The 14,808-nt window shown below is 38.5% G+C and overlaps 1 protein-coding gene across 2 annotated transcripts in view; it reads left to right on the forward strand.

The window, feature by feature from the left end:
• The window catches only part of PBLD (phenazine biosynthesis like protein domain containing), a 48,825-nt gene that overhangs the window by 7,902 nt on the left and 26,115 nt on the right, over positions 1 to 14,808 (forward strand). The window lies entirely within an intron of this gene.

The raw sequence follows: 14,808 nt of genomic DNA on the forward strand, positions 1-14,808 counted from the left end.
CCCCCGGACCAGATGACTTTCCAGCGGAATGCTATAAAATGTACAAGGAGGAGCTGATACAAATCCTATTGAAAGTATTCCAAGCATTTGAGAAAGAAGATGGAATTTTCCCCAAATCATTTTACGAAGCTAACATCAAACTGATACCCAAACTGGGTAAAGATCCAACAAAAAAAGAGAACTATAGGTCAATATCCCTAATGAACATAGATGTAAAAATTCTCTATTCTAGCAAATCAGATCCAACAACACATCTTAAAGATCATCCACCATGGCCAAGTAGGCTTCATCTCCAGGATGCAGGACTGATTCAACATCCACAAAACCATAAATGTAATTAAATACATCAACAGATGTAAAAATAGGAACCACATGATTATAGCATTAGATGGAAAAAAAGCTTTTGATAAAATCCAGCATCCCTTCTTGATAAAAACCCTCAAGCACCTAGGCATAGAAGGAACATACCTCAAAAGAGTAAGTGCCATCTATGGTAAACCCACAACCAGCACATTGCTAAAACAGGAACCACATGATTATAGCATTAGGTGCAGAAAAAGCTTTTGATAAAATCCAGCGTCCCTTCTTGATAAAAACCCTCAAGCACCTAAGCATAGAAGAAACATACCTCAAAATAGTAAGTGCTATCTATGGTAAACCCATAGCCAGCGTATTGCTAAATGGACAAAAACTGGAAACTTTTCCCCTGGAAACTAGAACAGGACAAGGCTGCCCACTCTCACCCCTCTTGTTCAACATTGTGTTGGAAGTCCTAACTAGTGCAATTAGACAGGAAAAGGAAATCAGGGTTATCCGAATAGGAAAATAAGTTGTCCCTCTTTGCTGACAATATGATCCTATCTTGAAACCCAAGAGAATCAGTCAAAAACTTACTTTCACTGATAAAGGACTTTGGAAAAGTCTTGGGGTACAAAATAAATGTTCAAAAGATATGTGCATTCTTATACACCAACAACAAGTAGGCAGAGAACCAGATAAAAAGCACAATCCCATGCATAATAGCGACACAAAAAATGAAATACCTTGGCATCTTCCTAACCAGAAAAGTGAAAGATCTTCACAGTGAAAGCTACAAAACACTGCTCAAAGAAATCCAAGAAGACACAAACAAATGGAAAAGTATTCTGTGCTCATGGATAGGAAGAATCAACATTGTTAAGATGTCCATACTACCCAAGACAATCTACAGATTCAATTACCATTAAATTACCAACATCATTCATCTCAGACCTGGAAATGACAATACAGAAATTCATATGGACCATTAATAGCCAAAACAATCCTCTGCAAAAGAAACAAACAGGAGGTATCACACTTCCAGACTTTAAACTTTACTATAAGGCTACAATAATCAAAACAGCCTGCTACTGGTACAAGAATAGGCATATGGACCAATGGAACATGATGGAGATTTCAGAAGCAAAACCTCAATTTCTCGACCAACTCATCTTTGACAAAGCCTCCACTAACAACCACTGGGGAGAGGGGAACCTATTCAGTAAATGGTGCTGGGAAAACTGACTGACCACATGCAGAAGATTAAAACAGGACCTCTATCTATCACCATACACAAAAATCAACTCGAAATGAATCAAAGACCTAAATGTAAAACCTCAAACTTTAAGAATCTTAAAATTGCAGGAGACGCTGGGTGTGGTGGCTGAAGCCTGAAGTCCCAGCACTATGGGAGGCTGAGGTGAGAGGATTGCCTGAACCCAGAGGTTCGAGACCAGCCTGGGCAACTTCACAAGATCTCATCACTACAATAAATAAAAAAGTTAACTGGGCGTGGTAGCATGCACCTGTAGTTCTGGCTACTTGAAAGGCTGAGGTGGAAGGATCGCCTGAACCCAACAAGTTGACGCTGGGGTGGCTGTGAGTGTGCCACTGCACTCCAGCCTGGGTGACGGAGTGAGACTCCAACTAAAAAAAAAAAAAAAGAAAGAAAATGCTGGGGCATCCTTATGGAAAATGGAAATGGCAACCAGTTCCTGATCAAAACCTCAAGTGCCCTTGCCATGGGAGATAAGATGGATAAGTGGGACCTCATGAAACTGAAAAGCTTCTGCAAAGCAAAGGAAATCATCAAGAGAGCAGGGAGACAGCCCACAGAATGGGAAGAAATATTTGCCAACTGTATATCTGACGAAGGCCTAACATCCACAATCTATAAGGAACTGAAAAGTGCTGAAAGGAAAAAAAGCAGACAGCCTCATTAAAAAGTCGGCAAAAGACATGAATAGACATTTCTCAAAAGATATATGGGCAGCCAATAGACACATAAAAAGTGCTCAGAATGCTGAGCATGATGGCTCACACCTATAATCCCAGCACTTTGGGAGGCCAAGGTGAGAGGATTGCCTGAGCCTGTGGTTTCGAGACTAGCCTGGGCAACTTGGCGAGACCTCATCTCTACAATAAATCAAAAATACAGCTGAGCATGGTGGTATGTGCCTGTAGTTCCAGCTACTCAGAAAGCTGAGGCAGAAGGATTACCTGAGTCCAGCTGGTCAAGGCTGCAGTGGCCAGGAGCATGCTACCGCACTCCAGCTTGGGTGACAGAGTGAGACTCCAACTCAAAAAAAAAAACAGATGCTCAGCCTTACTGATCATCAGAGAAATGCACATCAAAACCACATTCAGATGCCACCTAGCCCCAGTAAGAATGGCCATCATTAATAAAACAACAGGTCGGGTGCAGTGGCTCATGCCTATAATCCCAGCACTTTGGGAGGCCAAGGTGAGAGAATTGCCTGAGCCTATGGGTTCGAGACCAGCCCAGGAGAATAAAAAACAAAAATACAACCGTAAAAAACAATACAAGTATAAAAAGCAATACAATATAACAACTATTCACTAGCATTTACATTTTATTACGTATTATAAGTAATCTAGAGATAATTTAAATATACAGGAGGATGGCTGCGTGACAGTTATATGCAAATACTATGCTTTTAAGAGACTTGAGCATCCTTGAATTTTGGTATCCATGGAGTATCCTGGAGCCATTGCCCCTTGGATATTGAAAGATGATTGTCACTTTGGGAGGCTGAGGTGAGAGACTTGCCTGAGCCCAGGGGTTTGAGACCAGCCTGGGGAACTTGGCAAGACCTTGTCTTTACAAGAAATAAAAAAATTATCTGGGCGTGGTAGAATGTGCCTGTAGTTCCAGCTACTTGTAAGGCTGAGGTGGAAGCGTCACCTGAGCCCTGCAGGTCAAGGTTGTGGTGGCTGTGAGCATGCCACTGCACTCCAGCCTGGGTGACACAGTGAGACTCCGACTCAAAAATAAATAAAATTGAAAGATGATTGTATCATTGTTGAATTGTCTATTTCTCCCTGAAATACTGTCAGTTTTTGCTTCATGTATTTTAGAGTTCTGTTATTTGGTACATATATGTTTATAATTGTCAGATCTTCCTGATGGATTTGTCTTTTTGTTGTCACAAAATGTCCTTCGTTTCTAGTAAAGACTATTTTGTCTGGTATTAGTATAACCACTCTAGCTATCTTTTGGTTACTCTTTCCATGGCATATTTTCCCCCCTCTTTTGTTTTCAACCCATTTTTCTTTTCGAATCTGAAGTTTGCCTCTTGTAGAAAGCGTTCAGTTAGATGATGATGATGATGATTACTATTTTTGACTCGGGGTCTCACTCTGTCACCCAGGCTGGAGTGCAGAAAAATTATATGCTAGAAAATATCTAGTTAACACAATACTATTTCCCCCTTCTCACTACTATACTTGAATAGTCGAAATAGAAAAAAAAAAAAAGAAAATATCTAGTTAACACAAAAAGAGCAGTAACAAAGGAATAAAGGAACAACAAAGACACGAGGCTTATAGAAAACAAACATCAAAATAGCAGATATAAACTCTGCCTTATCAGTAATTACATTAAGTGAATAAATTCTCCAATTAAAGGACAGAGATCTGGGGAAAAGGTTTTTAAAAATAATCTGTCCAGGGTATGGTGGCCCATGCCTGTAATCCCAGCACTTTGGGAGGCCAAGGCAGGAGGACTGCTTGAGCCCAAGAGTTTGAGACCAGTCTGGGCAACATAGTGAGATCTGGTCTCTACAAAAAAATTAGCCAGACATGGTGGCATGTACCTCTATTCCCAGCTACTTGAAATGCTGAGGTAAAAGAATTACCTGAGCCTAGAAGTTCAAGGTGGTCATTAACCATGATCATCATGATGATGCCACTGCACTCCAGCCTGGGTGACAGAGTAAGACCCTGATTCAAAATATACATATATGTATGTAATATATGTATATAGATAGAGCGAGAGAGAGAAACTTTGTACCTTAGCTCCATTTTCTTCCATCCCCACTGTGATGTTCTTGCCATTCAGATACAGCTTTATACATTTTACGTCCATCAGTGCCAATTTACGAGGGGGGACCCCCAAAAACCTGGAATTTATTTATTAAAAATTTTGTGTTTAGCCAGGCATGATGGCTCATGCCTATAATCCCAGAACATTGGGAGGCAGAGGTGAGAGGATTGCTTGAGCCCAGGAATTCAAGACCAACCTGGGAAACTTGGATAGACCTCATCTCAACAATAAATTTAAAAATTAGTCGGGCTTGATGATGTGGGCCTGCAGTTCCACCTACTGGGATGGATGAGGCGGAAGGCTGTGGTGGTCATGAGGGTGCCACTGCCCTCCAGCTTGGGTGTCAGAGTGAGACTTTGACTCAAAAAAAAAAATTGTGTATTCTTACATGTTTAAACGTCAGTCACTTTCATATTACTCTCCGTTTAATGTAATACACCTATCAAGACACTTTTCCACTGCTTGAAACAGTTTTTGAACTTGTCAATCTTGATATCTTTTAGTGCTTCTGCTGTTTTTGTTTCACCTCTTCCACATTGACAAAATGTTTCGCTTTGAGAACTCTTCATCTGAAAACAAAAAAAAAGTCACTCAGGGAGAGATAGGGTGAATAGGGAGGATGGGGCATGGGGGTCACACGGTTTTTGGTCAAAAATTGTTGAACACTCAAGTGCAGTGTGGGCAGGTGCATTCATAAATCACCCAATATGAAATGGGCAAATACATTGAAAGAATCTTCCCCCCACAAAAAAAATATTGACCGAAGCTGAATGCAGCCTCTCACAACAACGCTAGCTGGTACACTGATGCCGATGGGTTTCCAAAACACTTACCTATTGGAGCAGCCTGTACTATAAGAGGCCTGCCCTCAAAAAATAATTGTTTTTTGGGGTTCTCCCTCGTATAATTACTGCTTTATACAGTTGGCTTTCATAGAAGATAGGAGAAAAAAAGTAACAAGGAAAATAATATACTATATTTAAATTTTACCTATGTAGATACCTTTATTGGTTCTCTTCACTTTTTTTATTGTGGTAGAAACCACATAGTATTAAATTTACCCTTTGAACCATTTTTAAGTTACAGTTCAGTAGTGGAAGTATATTAATGTTGTACAGTAGACTTCTAGAAATTTTAAGTCTTACGACACTGAAAATCTTTACTCGCTGAACACTGATTATCCCCCTCCATCCGCCTAGCCCTTAGTAACTGCCTTTCTACTCTGTTTCTATGATTCTGACTACGCTAAAATAGTAAAATAATTCATGTGAGTGGAATTGTATTTGTCCTTTTGTGGCAAACTTATTTCACTTAATATAACGTTCCCGAGTTTCATCATGCTGTATAATGTGATATAATTGCCTTCTTTTTTTATTTTTATTTTTTTTGAGTTGGAGTCTCACTTTGTCGCCCAGACTGGAGTGCAGTGGCCGCTCCCAGCCACCGCAGCCTCGACCTGCTGGGCTCCAGCGATCCTTCTGCCTCAGCCTTCCGAGTAGCCGGAATTATAGGCATGCGCTACCACGCCTGGCTGATTTTTTGATTTATTGCAGAGATGAGGTCTCGCTGCCCAGACAGGTCTCGAACCCGCGGGCTCAGGCAATCCACTCACCTCAGCCTCCCAAAGGTGCGGGATTACAGGCTGAGCCACCGAGCCCGGCTTAACTGCCTTCTTTTTAAAGGCTGAGTAATATTCCATTGGATGCATATGCTATGTTTTTTAATCCATTCATCTGTTGATGGACTTTTGGGTTGCTTCTTGGCTATTATGAATAATGCTATGATGAACATGGTGTGCAAATTGCTTTGAGATCCTCTTTTGAATTCTTTTGGATTTATATCCAGAAATGAGATTGCTGGATCACATAATAATTCCATTAAAAAAATTTTTTTAGGAACTCTATACTGTTTTGCATAATGGCTGCACCTAATGATTAGTGATTTTGTGCATTTTTTATGTGCTTATTGGCCATTTATATGTGGATTTGAGTTACTGTCTAGTGCCCTTTCATTTCAACCTAAAGTATTCCCATTAATATTTCCTGCGGGACAGGAATGCTGGCACCACATTTTTTCAGTTTTTGTTTATCTGAGACAGTCTTAATTTCTCCTTTGCTTTGAATGATAGTTTTTTCTGGATATAGAATTCCTGGTTGATAGTCTTTTTCTTTCTGTCTATATTATTTCTTTAAATATATCATTCTACTGCCTTCTGGCAGCTGTAATATCTGTGGAGAAATCAGTTGTTAATCTTATTGTTAATCCATGTCACATGAATCACTTCTTTCTTGCTTGTTGCAAGATTCTCTGTCGTTCTCTTTCTGCAGTTTGGTTATGATATGTCCTGGTATAGATCTCTCTGAGTTTATGCTACTTGGGGCCTGTTGTGCTTCTTGGTCGTACAGATTAACGTTTGTCATCAAATATGAGAAATTTTTTTGTCATTTACTTAAAGTAGTTTCTCTGCCACTTCTTTTCTCTTTCCAAGACTCTCATTATGCACTTGTTGGTATACTTAATGGTATCCCAGAGATCTTTAAGGCTCTGTTCATTTTTATTTTATTCTTTTTTCTTTTTGTTCCACAGACTGGATAATCTCAATTAACCTATGTTCAAGTTCCCTGATTTTTTTTCTGCCTGCTTAAATCTGCTGTTGAGTCACTCTAGTTAATTCTTCATTTCAGTTATTATACTTTTTCATTTCAAAAATGTCTACTTGATTCTTCTTTATTTATTTATTTATTTTTTTGAGTTGGAGTCTCACTCCATCTCCCAGCTGGAGGGCAGTGGCACACTCATGGCCACCCCAGCATCAACCTGCTGGGCTCTGGTGATCTTTCCGCCTCAGCTTTCCAAGTAGCCAGAACTACAGTTACACGCTACCATGCCCAGCTAATTTTTTTTTTTTTTTTGTAGAGACGAGGTCTTGCCAAGTTGCCCAGGCTAGTCTTGAACTTGTGGGCTCAGGCAATTCACTTGCCTCAGCCTCCCAAACTGCTGGGATTACAGGCTGAGCCACCAAGCGTGACTGGTTCTTTTTTAAAAACAATTTATCTCTCTATTGATATTCTTTATTTGGTGGGACATGACTCTCATACTTTAGTTTTTTAGACACAGAAAGACAAATACCACATACTATCACTCATATGTGGAATCTAAGAAAATTGATCACATAGAAGTAGAGAGTAGAATGGTGGTTACTAAAGGCTGGGGTGGTTAGGGAAAGATCTCTTAGACTTGTTTTTCCTATCTAGTTAGGAAAAATAAGTTTAAGAGATCTCTCATATGTCATGGTGACTGTAGTTAGTGTCAAAATATTGTATTCCTGAAAAATGCAGAGTGGATGTTGTGTTCTTGCCACAAAAATGATAACTGTGTGAGGTAATGTATTTAATTACCAAGATTGAAACATTCCACAAGGTATGTATACTTCAAAACATCATACTGTACATGACAAATACATATAATTTTATCTTTCAGTTAAAATATAACATAAACACCACAACTCTAAAATAATAAAAATACCATACACAAAGTAAAAAGACAAGAAAAATTTAATTTCTTTCCAAATTTTGATTTTAAAGTTATTTTACTTACAATTTGTAATTCTTTTTGATACCTTTTTTCACCAGCTGAAAAAAAGTAGCTAGAATGCATGTACACTTTGAATGCCAGTACTCTCTTATTAAATATTTACATTTTCAAAGAACTGAACTGGCATTTATTAACGAGTAGCTTGGTTCTGAGGCAGCAGCCATAAGCAAAAGTGAGTGGATTGTTTTATGCTAACAGCTTCAGAATAAAAGGAATCTGTAGCCACAGGAAATTGTAAACAAACTAAAATGATTACAGAGGGACAAATGTGTATCAGTGTTCCCAGGCACACCCATGAGCAGGTTTAATGACTAAGCTATTTGAACAAGGGAAGGATTATGATTTTCCTACATTCACATGGTAAATGGGACCAAGAATAGAATTCAGAGAATTGTCTACAGTGTTTTCAAAAACATCAGATGGACCCCTGGGAAAGGTAGTGGACCAGCAAACTGTCATAGGGGACCATAGTTTCTTCTGTACTATCTTATTGTTTATAAGGAGATTATATTAATATGCCAAATTGGTGATTAAATACCATCTTATAAAAAAGAGAGTTTAAAAAGATATGTGAATGATTGAGAAGTCATATGAATTTAGATTTATCAGCTACTCCTCTGGGAGCAGTTTATTTCTTTTTTTCTTTTTTAAATTATATTAATGGAATCTCACTATGTTGCCCAGGCTGGTCTTTAACTCCTAGCCTCAAGTGATCCTCCCACCTTGCCTCCCAAAATGCTGGGATTACAGGTGTGAGCCACTGTGTCCAGCTAATTTCTTTTTAAACTATGTATTTGTTTGGCATAATTGAGGGGCATATAAAACCACTCTTGGGGTCCAAATGGAATGTGAGTGAAACTAAAGAAGGATAAATAAAAATTGTTGGGGTCATTTAAAAAAACACTGGAAGGCAGAGTCCTTCCAGTAGCTCAGGAGCAGGACACCAGGATTTGTACAAGTCTACTTACTGGGTAAAGAAAGGCAATTTGCTTAAACTTGACCTACCTCGAGTTTTCTCTCAGAAATTCAGGGGGGAGATTAAGCCTGTCTTTTCTTTACAGAAATGAAATCAAAATTAATTTTAAGGAGAGAGAGAGGGGGAAAGAAAGTAAAAGAGGGACATCCTCAGAAATAAATTCCAGGTTAGATCCTCAGGGAAGAGGAGTATGGTTCATTCATGAACCTTCCACCTGTCCCTGGAGGTTTAGCATTGGTGCCTGACACACAATAACTGTTGGACTGAATTTTGGGTTTCTGAACCCACCAAGATGAAGACCAGATCATGAATACTGGCCCCAGCAAGTCTTCAGAGTCTTACCTCTTCTCTCTCCTATCCTCTCCTTTCCTCAATTTCTCTGTCTTTATCTCTATCTCTGCTTGCCCTGTGAATAAAACATATACTCTGCCTAAAATGCCTGCTCCCACTTTTGGACTGCTGACAACTTTTTTTGTGTTTGCGTGTCAGGCACCAATACTAAACCCACTCAAATGTCACCTCATCTCTGTAGCGCCCTCTCCTGAGCAGACTTAATGCCCCCTTGTTGTGTTGATGACCATTTCATCTGTATTTTTTTCCTCGTATAATTTTTATGTTGGTTTCCCCATTGGTTGTGAACACCTTGAGAGAGGGATAGTGACTTATTCATAATTTTATCTTCAAAGTCTGGCATGTACCTGGCATTTAGGAAATACACAGTAATTTTTGAAAATCAAATTATTAACGTGAGTCCAGCAGATTAAACCTAATCTGTCACCATAGAGTACAAACAAGGACATTAATCGATTAAGTGAAATGGATATAAAAAAGACTTCTTTACCTTTTTGACTGAGAATACAAATTGAAATAAAATTATATATTTTAGAATACTATTTTTTTATACGTTATGATGTTAGAAATTTCATGCCCTTTCATAGTGATTCTCCAAATGCAATATCAGCATTACCTGGGAACTTGTTAGAAGTGTAAATTCTTGGACGCCACCTGAGACCTACAAAATAAAAAACTCTGGGGATGGAGTCTGGCAATTTGAGGGTTTTTGTTTTGTTTTGTTTGAGTTAGAGTTTCACTCACTCAGGCTGGACTACAATGGCACATTCATGTCCACCGAAGCCTCTGTCTGTTGGGCTCAGGTGATCCTTCTGCCTCAGCCTTCCAAGCAGCTGGAGCTACAGGTGTATGCTACCACGCCTGGCTAAATTTTTGATTTATTGTAGAGATGAGGTCTCACCAAGTTGCCTAGGCTGTTCTTGAACCCCTGGGCTCAGGCAGTCCTCTCACCTCTGCCTCCCAAAGTGCTGGGATTACAGAACTGAACCACTGCATCTAGCTAATCTAGGTTTTAACAAACTTCCACAAGTGATCCTGTTGTATGCTAAAGTTTGAGATTCACTATTCTGGAACAAATAAAAATACTTAAGAAACTTATACTTGGTCTAAACACCATTTATTTAATAAGATATACATCTTTTTCATTTTTCATACGTAAGACAATATGGTTTTCTAGTGTTTAGTGTATCAGGGTTCTTGGTATTCTTGAGTGTCTGAAAATTCTAAGAGAATCTTTTTTTTCATTTTTATTTTAGATTCAGAGAGTACACATGTTTGTTACATGGACATATTATGTAGCAGTAGAGATTAGGTCTCAGGTGGTCCATTCCCCAGATTATAAGAGAATTTTTAAATCCTGAGTTTTTACTTCAACGATGGTCTAAAATATTATTCTAAAACTTAAAGCAAAATTTATCTTACGCAGTGATAATTTGTAACTTTCTGGTACTAAGATTTTTGTTCCTTAAGTGAGAGTTTCTCAAACTCTTGTCCTTGGATATATTCTAAATCATAATGGTTAAAAACATGGATTGTGGAGTTAGACCATTAGGGTTTAAATTTAGGCATTGCCTAAATGTATGTACTTGGACAGTTGTTTTTGTTTTTGTTTTTGTTTTTTGAGTTGAGGGTCTTACTTTGTTATCCAGGCTGGATGTAATAGCATGATCACAACTCAACACAGCCTCGACTTCTTGGGCTCAAGTGACCATCCCTCTTCAGCTTCTTGAGTAGCTGGGACTACAGGCACACATCACCACACCCAGCTAATTTTTTTATTTTGTTGTAGAGATGAGGTCTTACTATGTTGCCTAGGCTGGTCTTGAACTTCTGGGCTCAAGCAATCCTCCCTACTCAATCTCCCAAAGTGCTGGGATTATAGGCATGAGCCACCATGCCTGACCAGACCTTGGGCAATTTATTTAAAATGTCTGAGTTGTCTTCATTTGTAACATGAAGATTATAATAGTATTTACCTCATAGGTGTGCTCTGAGAATTAAATACTCTTAGAATCATGCCTAGCATATAATAGGTGCTCAGTAATTATTAACTATTATTATTGTTCTTGAAGGTTTATGCAGCAGTTAAAATGTGTTGGGCTGCAAGTAATAGAATATTGAACTATATTAGTTTCCCATTGCTGCTATAACAAATTACCATAAATGTAGTGGCTTGAAACAACATAAGCTTATTAACTTACAGTTCTGGAGGTCAGAAGCCCACAGTGGGTCTCAAAGGGACAAAAATCAAGGTATGGGCAGGGCTGCTGATATGGACTAAATTATGTTCCCCCAACCCCCAATTCATATGTTAAATCCTTACCCACAATGTGATGGTATTTGTAGATAGGGTTTTTGGGAGAGCATTATTAGGTTTAGATGAGTCATGAGAATGAAACCTTCATGTTGAAATTAGTGCTCTTAGAAGAAGAGACAGCAGAGAACTTGCTCTTCAGCTCTTGCTGCCATGGGAGGACATAGCAAGAAGATGGATGTCTACAAGCCAGGCAGACAGCCCTCACTTGGAACAGAATTGGCCAGCACCTTGATTTTGGAATTCCCAGCCTCCAAACTGTGAGAAAATAAATTTCTGTTGTTTAAGTAACCCAGTCTATGGTATTTTGTTATGGCATCATGAGTTGACTAATACAGATTTGTTTCTTTTGGATGCTATGGGAGAGAACTTGTTTCTTTATTTTTCTAACACTTAAAGGCCACCTACACTCCTTGGCTTGTGGCTCCTTCCTCTATCTTTAAAGCCAACAGTATTGTATCTTTATGTCTCTGTCTGATTTGAACTTTTCTGCTTCCCTCTTCCACTTTTAAAGACTCCTATGATTACATTGGGCCTACCTGGATAATCCAGAATACTCTTTATTTTAAGGTCAATTGATTAGCAATCTTCATGCCATCTGCAATTTTAATTCCTCTTGCTATATAACAAAACATTTTTACAAGCTTTGGGAATTAGGATGTGGACATCTTTGGGGAGCCATTATTCTGGTGACCACATGGACTAACAATGGTTTGAATTTTAAGGACATTTTTTATTTACTAAACAAGAAGTTTGGAGTAGGAGCTGCTAATGTTTACTTATCAGGTTAACTATATCACCGAGAACCCATTTTTTTTTTCTTCCTTAACTCATTTTTAAACTTTTCAGTTACATATTTGTCACCTCATGACCAAATGTTAATTGTTGCATTTCCAAGCATCAGGAACATGTTCAACACAGGAACATGTGGGGGTGGTAGAAGGGGTGGTGGCAGTCTATTCTTTTATTAGGTCTGCCCCTTTGATCAGAAAGCAAAACAGCTCCCCCAGAATTCCTCCTGCAATCTTTCTCTAACTGGGTCATATGGCCATCTCTAGCTGCAAAAGAATCTGGGAGGAGTGAGCATACGGTAAAGGAGAATGGGATTGTCCTGACTGACTTAGACCATTTATAAATCACTGTCTGGGGCTTGGTACACTGCTTCTCCAAAGAAAATTGGAGTTCTTTTAGGAAAAGATAAAATTTCCAAATAATTGCATAAACAAACTGTAATGTACTACTAATAATGGTGATACTACTAAAACTGCAATGTTGGCTGGCAGGTGGCACCATGATGAGAAACCCTAATATTTGACAGCTGATGTATAAAAGTTCAGTTTTGATGTATGCTCAGTACAGTATACTATCATTTACTTAATTCAATAAATATTTATTATGTGTCAGGCACCATTCTAGGAGCTGAGATTATAGCTGTGCAGAAAGACAAAAAGAGATTCTGATGTTATACTCTTACAATCTTATTAGAACAATATAAGAAATACAAATTAAAAACTCAAGATATTATTTTTATCTATCAAATTAACAATGATGGGACATTCTCATACACTGTAAATTGGTATACTTTTTCTGCAGATAAATTTAACTGGTTAAATTAAAATATCTATATATTTAGACCCAGGGATTTCACTTTTAGGAATCTATTATAATTAAATAATTAGAAATGCAGTCCTAGATTTACATTCAACAAGTTTGATTACTATGTTATTTTTATAGGTGAAAAATGAGAAATGACTTAAATATTCACCCAAAGGCATATGGTTAAGTAATTTAGAGCATATCCATAAGCCTATCATGAATCTATTAAAATGATGTTTTGAAGCATTTGGCATCCTTGGAAAATCTCATGCTGTACAGTTGGCCTTCTGTTTACACTATTTTTTATCAGGGACTTGAGCATTCATGGATTTTGGTATCTGTAGGGCATCCTGGAATCAATCCTGCAAGGATACAGAGGACTGACTGTACTGTTAAAAGGATAAAAATTCGGACTAAAAACTGTACATCTCATTAATATTGTTATTTCTGATTTTTGTGGTTATGGGTCTTTTTTCATTTTCCTTTTTTTTTTAACAAAAGCATTTTTTAAACTAGAAAAAAATGCATTATTTTAAAAGGATAATAGCCATAATTGGCAGACTGTAAGCAATATACATGCCTCTTGGATGTTTCATGCACTTTATTATTAGGTTTGTGCAAAAGTAATTTCAGTTTTTGTGTTGTTGATATTTGCTGTTTGATATTAAAATAATTCTTGCCGGGCTCGGTGGCTCAGCCTGTAATCCCGCAGTTTTGGAGGCCGAGGTGAGTGGATTGCCTGAGCCCACAGGTTCGAGACCCGCCCGGGCAACTTGGGGAGACCTCATCTCTACGAAAAATCAAAAAATCAGCCGGGCGTGGTAGCGCGCGGCTGTAGTTCCCGCTACTTGGAAGACTGAGGCAGAAGGATCGCCGGAGCCCAGCAGGGCGAGGCTGCGGTGGCCAGGAATGGCCACTGTACTCCAGTCTGGGTGACAGAGTGAGACTCCAACTCAAAAAAAAAAAATCTTAAATGTGATCATGTGATACATCATTTTAATGCACATTTTTTGCTAATGACTTATTGCTGTTTATTTTATATTTATTTTAGACTATGGAAATAATGTTACACAAAAAGCAGATTTGAGTGATTTTCTTATTTGAGTTCAAAATGGGTGGGTCATAAAGCAGTGGAGACAACTTGCACTATCAACAACGGTTTTGACCCAGGAACTGCTTACAAACGCATGGTGTAGTGGTAGTTCAAGAAGTTTTGCAAAGGAGAGGGGAGACTTGAAGATGAAGAGTGTGGTGTCCGGCGGTTGTACATTGACAACACTGATTGAGAGGAATAATCAAAGCTGTTCCTCTTACAACTACATAAGAAGTTGCCAAAGACCTCAGTGTCACCATTCTACAGTTGTTTGGCATTTGAAGCAAATTGAAAAGGTGAAGAAGATTGATAAGTGGGTGCCTCATGAGCTGACTGAAATTCAAAAAATTCATCATTTCAAAGTGTCGTCTTATTCTACACAACAACGAACCATTTCTCAATTGGATTGTTACCTACTAGAAAAAGTGGATTGTATACGACAACCTGTGACGACCAGCTCAGTGGTTGGACCAAGAGGAAGCTCCAAAGTACTTCCCAAAGCCAAACTTGCACCCCCCAAA

Source organism: Carlito syrichta, unplaced genomic scaffold (genome assembly GCF_000164805.1).
Source record: "Carlito syrichta isolate Samal-C Ts95f unplaced genomic scaffold, Tarsius_syrichta-2.0.1 Scaffold305686, whole genome shotgun sequence".
NCBI classification, from domain to species: Eukaryota; Metazoa; Chordata; class Mammalia; order Primates; family Tarsiidae; genus Carlito; species Carlito syrichta.